The sequence below is a fragment of the Rhagoletis pomonella genome, unplaced genomic scaffold (assembly GCF_013731165.1).
Source record: "Rhagoletis pomonella isolate Grant_MI unplaced genomic scaffold, Rhpom_1.0 Rhpom_scaffold_00072, whole genome shotgun sequence".
Taxonomy (NCBI): domain Eukaryota; kingdom Metazoa; phylum Arthropoda; class Insecta; order Diptera; family Tephritidae; genus Rhagoletis; species Rhagoletis pomonella.
Window position 1 is genome coordinate 116,086 of NW_023458626.1, and position 9,104 is coordinate 125,189.

At 34.6% G+C, this 9,104-nt stretch overlaps 1 long non-coding RNA gene across 1 annotated transcript; it reads right to left on the reverse strand.

Moving 5' to 3' along the window:
• Positions 1–7,697: 7,697 nt before the first annotated feature.
• LOC118749872 lies at positions 7,698–8,547 on the reverse strand. The gene is made up of 3 exons (XR_004994298.1): positions 8,371–8,547; positions 8,092–8,307; positions 7,698–8,032 (listed from the first exon to the last, which is right to left on the reverse strand). It is a non-coding gene; the product is annotated as an uncharacterized LOC118749872 (long non-coding RNA).
• Positions 8,548–9,104: the final 557 nt, after the last annotated feature.

Below are 9,104 nucleotides of genomic sequence, written 5' to 3' on the forward strand. Positions count from 1 at the left end.
TTCCATAAAATCCGTTGCCTGGTTATTAGTTTCAATATACTCGACCAGCTGATTTTTCACCACTGTTTCCAGTAATTTCTCAATGTTTGGTAAAGTATTAGTTGGTCGACATTCTTCAGGTTTGGTTGTATTCCTAACCTTCTTCACTGGAACTACTGTAGAATTTTTGCATTCATCTGGTACTACGCCGTTCGTTAAACTTTTATTGATAACTACTGAGTAATAATAACCCAAGTATGGCAGAGAATCTCTAATTACGCCTTCCGTCAGCAGCTTTTTACCACCAATTTTGGTTTTAAACTTTTTCACAATTCGTAGTATGTCTTCTGTTGTTATTTCAGCATGTTAAATGTTGTATCAATATCGTAATAGCCATTTTCGTTGTTTTCAATATATTCAATACTCTCGTTTATTTGCACAATACTTTCAACAAAGAATGTATTTAACACCTCTGCTATCTGCTTTTTATCGTCGATGCATTGACCTTCATGACTTATCAACGCTATATTCTATTTTATCTAGATAACACACGATCTGCTTTAAGTATCTCCACATTAATTTACTGTTAGAATTATTAGCTATGACTTTTTACAAATATTTTGTTTTCTTTTGTATGCCTTTTTAATACTATAGTATTCAGACCATTCACTACTTGCTTTAGCTAAATTATAAGCCGCCACTTTACTTTTGCTTAATTGTGTCAGTTCGTGATCATACCATTTATTTTTTGTTTTTACATTTATTTGTTTCACACACGTTAAGTGTTGTATACAATTTAGCAAACATGAGTTTATGTATGCTATCATATCATCTAAGTTCAGTTGGTTAATTATTGAAAAGTTATCTATATATATCATCATATCTATTAGATTATCACAGCTATATTGTTCTCATGAAACTACCTTTGTCACCGTTCTGGATGAGATTTGGGTTTTGACATTAATATTGAACATTTGGAGTGTTCGCTATGCAACTGCCAGTAAGAATTAGCCAGTAACAAAATTCAGAGAATAAGGTATCTTACTCTCCCAAAGAGAGAAACTTACTGAGTTTTTTTAATTAATTAATTAATTAATCCCAACGGTTTTTAACCTCCATTCCCGCCCAACCGACACGAGGGGCGCAGTCCGCATGACGTACGGAACCCTTTTTTTTTTTTTTTTAGTTTTTTGGTGCCGAGTAGTGGAAACAGGAGTTTGTTAAGTGTCGAGATCTAAAACTATTCAGCTACAGAATCAAATTCACCAGCTGATTGGATATGCTAAATATAATATTTCAATTATTGAGAGTGGAAATAATAGTTTTCTTTATAGTAAAAATCGAGTCCGATACGTCAAACGTGCTGGAATGACAGTTAAAATCTTGACATAAACCACGGAATGATTCGTTTAGTTCAAAATTAGTTTTGCATGGCTTTAAAAATAGAGGTCGAAAGTGTCTTGACACTCGAGAAGGAACATTAAAATTTACCTCAGCCAGGAGGGCCGGGCTATTAATCAAGCCTGTCATTAATTTTACGATAAATATTATACCCAGCATTTCTCTACGACTTGCGAGTGTAGGCAAATTTATGAGCTTTAGACGACTTGTGTAAGGGGGGAGATTGTAATCTGAATCCCAGTTAAAATTACGCAATGCAAAAAGCAAGAATTGTTTTTGAATTGATTCAATCCTTTCTGAATGAACTTGGTAGCGGGGATTCCAAACAATAGATCCGTATTCTAGTATAGGTCTAACTAAACTGGCTTTTGTAACATAAGGATCTTTGAACTCTTTTGACCATCGCCTTACAAATGCAAAAACCGCCTTTGGCTTTATTGACTGTAACATTAATATCATGGTTGAAATTGAGTTTGGAATCCATTGTGATACCAAGATCGACAAAATTGGATACCTGCTCCAGATTATAATTTGATATTGAATAAACAGCTGGTTGGACAGCCCTCCGAGAGAAACATATAACTTTACATTTTTGAAGGTTTAGTGGCATATAGTTTGTATTACACCAACTAACCACGTTGTTCAGATCCGCTTGTAACAAAGACCTTTCTTCGATAGAGGACAATGTTTTAAAAAGTTTCACATCATCGGCATACATTAAAATTTTTGAATGTTTTATTATAGAAGAAATATCATTAATGAATATCAGGAACAGAATCGGACCAAGGTGGCTTCCCTGAGGAACTCCTGACGAAACTTTAATGATGTTGGAAGAACAATTATTAACAATAACTCTTTGTGTTCTATCAGAGAGGTAAGATGAGATCCATTGAAGAAGACTGGGCTGAAAGCCGATTAGGTCGAGTTTACGGATGAGTAACGAGTGACATACTTTGTCAAAAGCTTTTCTGAAATCGGTGTATATTACGTCGGTATTTGCATTTTCTCTAAAACCGTTTGAGACATGAGTTGTAAACTCCAATAAATTAGTCATAGTAGATTTTCCTTTAGAAAACCCGTGTTGAGATTGTGTAATTGAAGAAGATATAGAATATGTCAGCTGGTTAACAATAATTGCTTCGAATAATTTGGGGATAGCGGAGAGTTTCGCTATGCCTCGATAGTTTTCTATAGAGGACCTGCTGCCGTTTTTGTGAAGTGGTATTATGAAAGACTCCTTCCAGGCTGACGGAAAAACGCCATGTTTAAGTGACAAATTGAATAGAGTTGTTAAAGGCTCGCAGATGTTCTCAGCGCAGTTTTTAAGAAAACAGGTCGGAATATGATCAGGTCCAGGCCTAAATGACGCTTTTAAGGTTTTTAAATAGTGTAAAACTTCATCGGAAGATATTACTGGAATATAAGCAGAGTTGATTGGACAAAGCTCGTACGGATAGTCTCCACTTATAGGGAAGTCTACAGAATAATTGGACCTAAAGAACCGAGCAAACATGTTGGCAATGAGTTGGCTGTCGCTAGATACAGTGTTGCGATAATGCATAGCGGACGGAAAACCATGTGCCTTACGCGTTGAATTTAAGAAACCATAAAATGATTTAGGATTGTTAATTAAATTCTTCTTAATTTTACATAAATATGAATTATAACATTTCTTATTTAATGCAAAGTAGCTATGCCGCAAAACTGAGTACCTTAGGTAATCACGGTGTAAGCCCGTTCTTTTATACAGTTTAAAAGAGTGCGACTTTTTATTTTTCAATTTTTTAAGCTCTTTAGCGAACCATAATTGTATTGGTTCTTCATGAACAATATTACGTATTGGCATATACTTTCGAAACAAATTGAAAACAGTATCATTAAAGTGCTCAACGCTACGCTCCACGTCATCTCTATATATTGGCTAAGATAACTTTGAAAGTTCTTTGTTAATTTTCCTGAAATTTGCTTTCGCAAAAACATATCTAGTACTTGAACTTGACTTACTATTATGTATTTCATTTATGATTTCGTAGCTTAACTCAAGAGCAGGATGGTATGCATCTTCCGGCAAAACTAGGGGATCAAACCCATTAATAGAGGCCTTCGGAACATCATCAACGTAAACGAGATCCAAGACCTTTCCAAACTTATTTGGACATATATTTATTTGTTTGAGGCAAAGTTCAGCCATTTCCTCCAGAAATACATTGTAACTATCTCTAGATGAAACTGGTACAACATCGGTGTCAATGACGTTCCATGAAATATGTGGCAGATTTAAATCGCCCAAAACAATCATAGAATCGGATGCTGTAAGCATTGCATTTACGGTCTCAAGTAAAGAAACTAGCTGCGTATATACTGATACGGCAGAATTAGGAGGGATGTAGCAAAGAGCTAAATAAATATAAGTCTTTCCAGCCTGTACACGTATACATTTAAATTCGGTATATTCAATGACAGGGAGACTAACTTCCTCGGATGGTATTGATGAATGCACCGCAAAAAGAACACCACCGCCGATTCTGCCCACGCGGTCACTCCTGTATATTTGATATTCATTTGGAAGAATTTCGGAATTAAAAATATGAGGTTTGAGCCATGTTTCGGCCAAGGAAATAATATTATAATTGCAGTCAAAACCTTTTAAATATAAGTCAGTTAATTTGGTATTCAAACCTCTAACGTTTTGATAGTAAATACTTAAATTAGACTTGCGAGTTAGTTTTTTGAATCCGAATTAAGATTAGAAATTTTAGCTACGTTATTATTACTTTTATTAGGTTTATACTCAAACTCGCGAACAAACGCCCCGGTCGGCCAAAATGAACTATTTAGTAGTGAATCAAAATCTTCGGAAGCTACATCAATTTTAAAAGATGAAATATCGCGATCGTATTTAAAATTAAATTTACGAATAAATACATCTTTAGTTCTAATTTTAGTCGATATGTATGACTTTATATCATCCGAAGAAGTATCTTTAGCAAATCTAGAGACAAAGATTGATCTTCTCGGAGGAATTACAACCAACTTTTTGGTAATGATGTCTGATGTGCGGGGCTCCGAGTTATTCGGAGGAACTAAGTTAGACAGTGGAGCTTGAGATGTTGATGGCAACACTGTTAAATCAACGGTTTGACTATTTTTAGAAGTAGACCTAGTGGATATGGCTTTAGATATCGGAGGCTCCAATGCCTGAGGGCATGGAGAAGATAAATTAATAAGTTCCAAGGACTGGGATGGAGGATTTTTTTTACTAGAGTCCGTGGCTGTCTTTTTAGGTGGACTAATAATATGCCCACCTTTATTTTCTCGGCTATCCTCAGAATGTGGAGGGTTGTCGAGACAAGTGAAAGACCTAAACATTTTTTCGTAATGCTTAAATTTCTCAACAAGCGCCGACTGATCCTTCCCGATCTCAGAAAAACCATTTCTGGACTGCCTGAAGAATTTAAATAAATCAACTTCGGTTGATCTACATTTTTGACAAGACCAACGAAGACCCTTACCCTCGTTAATAGCGTCTAATACTCTACCGCTCAAACCAGCACATTTTATATGGGTAATCCCATCGCAGAGCCAGCATGACACATAGGAGTCGCTTTTAACGTGGCAATTGGTGTAAATACACGACATGTTTAAAATTATATTTATTTTTAGGGTTTAGAAGCAAAAAACCAAAAACGGTTTTGAAAACGATGTATTAATCAGTGAACCAATCAGCTGGTAAATATCAGTTGGAAAGCTATGTAGCGAACAGTTTTAAATGCACTGTACATTTGACACCTAATAAACACAACGCAAACAGCTGTGATAAAGATGAAACAGCAGAAATGACAAAAAACAAAAAGAGCAAAATCAATGTGCACAAACAAAAACAATTGTACAACAACAATATATTATATGAAACAAAATACTAGGCACATGCAATTAAGAATATCAAGTTAAATTAATCAAATTTACGGGAAATTTTGATGTTTTACTTATCTTTAAATTGTGCACCAGAAGTTTATTAACACTTTTTTAAATTTTTTACTTTAATAAGCGTAAACAGATTTATAAAAGACAAAATTTAAACAGATCACAGAAAAACACAGCTTCACAGCTTGACGTTTGCGTTGCGCGAACAGGAATTAGCAAACATTTGCAAGCAAGTTACAAAAACAGCTGTTTGCTTTCAAAATTGCATTTGAATGTGCACGCGTTCACAGTTGCTTTTGAATCCGTTCATCTACACAGTTGGTTTTTTGTTTTCTGCTTAGAAGTAATTTGGTAAGTATTATAAAAAAATTACTAATTTTACGGCTTGTTTATATTTTAATTTATTAGATATATTGTAATTTAACAAGTCGGAGCAATGGAAAACAAAGGAAAATTGACTTTGCAGTGTTCTCCAGGCACGTTCCAAAAAGTGCAAAATGGTAAGCAATGATACTAGAGTCCAACAAATAAAGTAATAAAAACAACTAATAAACATTTCTATGTACATGTTCATGTGTACATGCATACATCATATATATATACACATATATGTACATATAAATTTTGTTAATTGTAGATACGGATAGAAATAAAGTGGTACAAGATGCTGCTGGTGACGACTTTTACGAAGAAATTGAAATTTCGCAATATAGTGCCCTTGCAACTGCGCCAGGAGTAATTGGCGATTCTGATTATATACCTATATGCCCCCCTGTGGGCACCAACAAGGGACCAGTTAGCGCCGGTACTGATGAGTGCATGACTGACTTCGCTACCGACAGTGAGGCAATAGATAATGCGGATAAAGGCGGAGAAGAGCCTCTCAGCTTTGAGCCCGGGTGTAGCAAAGAAACGCCTGATCAAAAAACGACTTGGCTTGATGCTCCCACGAAGTTTTTAATATCCAGGGTTAAGGAGTTGCGACCAAAAGTTGGCAAAAGCGCAAAGTTGAGGAAAAAGCGGCAAATGTGGATGCAAATAAGTAACGAGCTGCGGGATAAGGGCTATACTTTCAGTTGGCCACAAGTGGAAACTAAATTTTTCAGCTTGGAGCGTCAATATAAAAAAGCTCAGCTACATAACTCCAAAACGGGGCGAAATCGATAATTTTGCCCTTACCAAGCGTAAGTTAAAATTATTTAACATTTTAATGGAATAAACCAGCATACCTAAATACTTCTGTATGTTGTTTTTAAATTACCAGTTGGTCCCAAACTAGTTGGTTCCAAAGTAGCTAAACTAAACTAACTCTGAATTAGTCCCGAAAGTGCCGAAGCAGTCTCTAAAATCACGAAATTCTTTATTTTTACACTGGATAAATAGCAAGTATTTTGTATTGAATGAAGTAATTTATTTAACAGTGAATTGTATGACCTACTTCAGGAGAGAGTCGCCATAAACCCAGAATACCTCATAGACAGTGAAAGCAGCTGCAGAAGTCTGGAAGAAAGTTCTCAGTCGGCACCAGCTACCCCGGGTAAAAAACATAATTGCAATTGATTCCGATTTATTTATTCTATTTTATATGTCATTTTATTTTAGAAAACCCGGATGTAACGCCATCCTGCTCCCAAAGAAGGGGAAAAAGTAATTTTGACCTTATATGGGAGAAGCTTGACAGGGATGCTGAAAACCAACGGAAGAGGGATGCAGAAATAAAAAATCTGTTGGAAGAGAATATTAAAAGAAAGCGAGAAATGGAGGAAAAAAAGCTAGAAACAGAAAAAAGAAAATTAGATATATTATAGTCACTTGTGGATGTTCTAAAAAAATAGTATTTATATATAGCATTGTCACAAAGCTTCCCGCTTTTGGCAAATAAAATTAAACTCTGGGCAAAGGGATTTAAACTTCCAGCAAGTATATTTAAACTTTGGGAAAATAAATTTAAACTTTGGGCAAAGAGAATTAATCTTTAAGCAAATAAAATTAAATTCTACAGTAGTACTAAAGAGTGTTTGAAAAACTGGAAAATACACTAAATATAAGTTTTTCAATCACTGTTTAGTACCACTGTAGAGTTTAATTTTATTTGCCTAAAATTTAAATTTATTTCTTAAAAGTTTTCCATAATGTGACAATGCTTTAGTGTAGTAAATTAATGAACATGAAACAAAAACAAAAAAAGATTGTCGAAACCATAATAATAAATTTTTTAATTAAACTATTTAAGTTAATATACATAAGTATTGTGATTGAAATTGAAATGAAATGGAAATATGTATCAATGAATAAAAAAGTGAATTCTTTATACGCATAAAAGAACAGTTTATTCATTAAATGTTTTGATTTAAGCGATTTTGAATATTTTGTCAAATTAGATCACGGTCGCAATTTCTTCTCGATGTTTCGCCACGACTTGAAATTTCATATAAATCTTCGGCAAATGGCTTTTCGCTAAAATTTAAATCGTCTTCATTTGCTAAGTTATGTAAAACACAACACGCACGCACAAAATGACAGAGTTTTTTCATGCCTCTCAACTTGCAATAATACAACTGCCTGAATCTTTCTTTTAAAATCCCAAACGTGAGTGCGATTGCAACACGACCAGAACTCAACTTGACATTGAATGTTTTCTGAGCACGAGTCAAATGGCCGTTATCTCTATATGGAGTGATTACATATTTGCTGCAAGGGTACGCCGAATCACCTAAAAGGTAGTAATCTGTAAATAAAACAAAAATCACATTTGTCATGGATTCAATGAATTTAATAAAATGCTACCTCCGCAATACGAAGGTAATTTATTATATATGGGAGAATTTTTAAAACCCCAACTATCGTGGCTGGAACCCGGGTATCCAAAAAATATGTTAATGAACTTTTTTTGCTCATTACAGATCCCTTGCAGAACAACCTATACGATGCTTTTTCTGTCAATGTACTCATCTTTTCCCCTTTTTGGTAGGACAATTTCTATGTGGGTTCAATCGATGCATCCTTAAAAATAATTGCTTTCACAATTAACACAAATAAGATACAATAATTTATGCTAATACATACCTATTGCTTTGGAGAACATGCACTTATTATCAAAATATTGACTGGATTCTTGTTTCTTCTGCTGATTAGGCCATTTTATAACATCCGGACTTAAATAGCTGAGAAACATTGTCACAATATGTATTATTTTAGATATAGTTGATATCGACATTGTGAGGACTAAATGTTCAACAAGAAATTTAGCCCACACAAGCAATACGAAACCGCACAACAGCCAGTCAAGCAACACAACTCATAGCAACACAACTCGTAGCAACACCCGACAGCACCTTTGTGACCATGACAACGAAACATCACACAGCAACATGTGGCTGCACGACCACGCAACATCAAGCACGCAGCCAGGGTTGCCACTGACGAAAAAAAATATTTACCATCCACTTGAGAAAAATCTACCAAATCTAAAAAATATCTACCAATAAATTTTTTTACAGTTATTTTAATAAAAACTATAGCTTTATTTCTTTCTTTTTTTCAATTAAAACTAAAGTGTTGTTATTTTTTTAGTTATTTCAAAGTTGTTTTTAAGGAAATTTTTATTTAGCTAATTATACGGCATTTGAATCATATTATTAGCATATTCGCAGTTTCTTTCAAAGCGGAAGTGATGAAACTAAAGGCAACAACGAAACTTCATAATTTGAAAAACTTCAACTCGAGTTATTATAGACAAATGCTTCTTCTTCTTTATTGGCGCTGTAGCCGCCTAAGCGAATTTGGCCGAGTCCAAAACA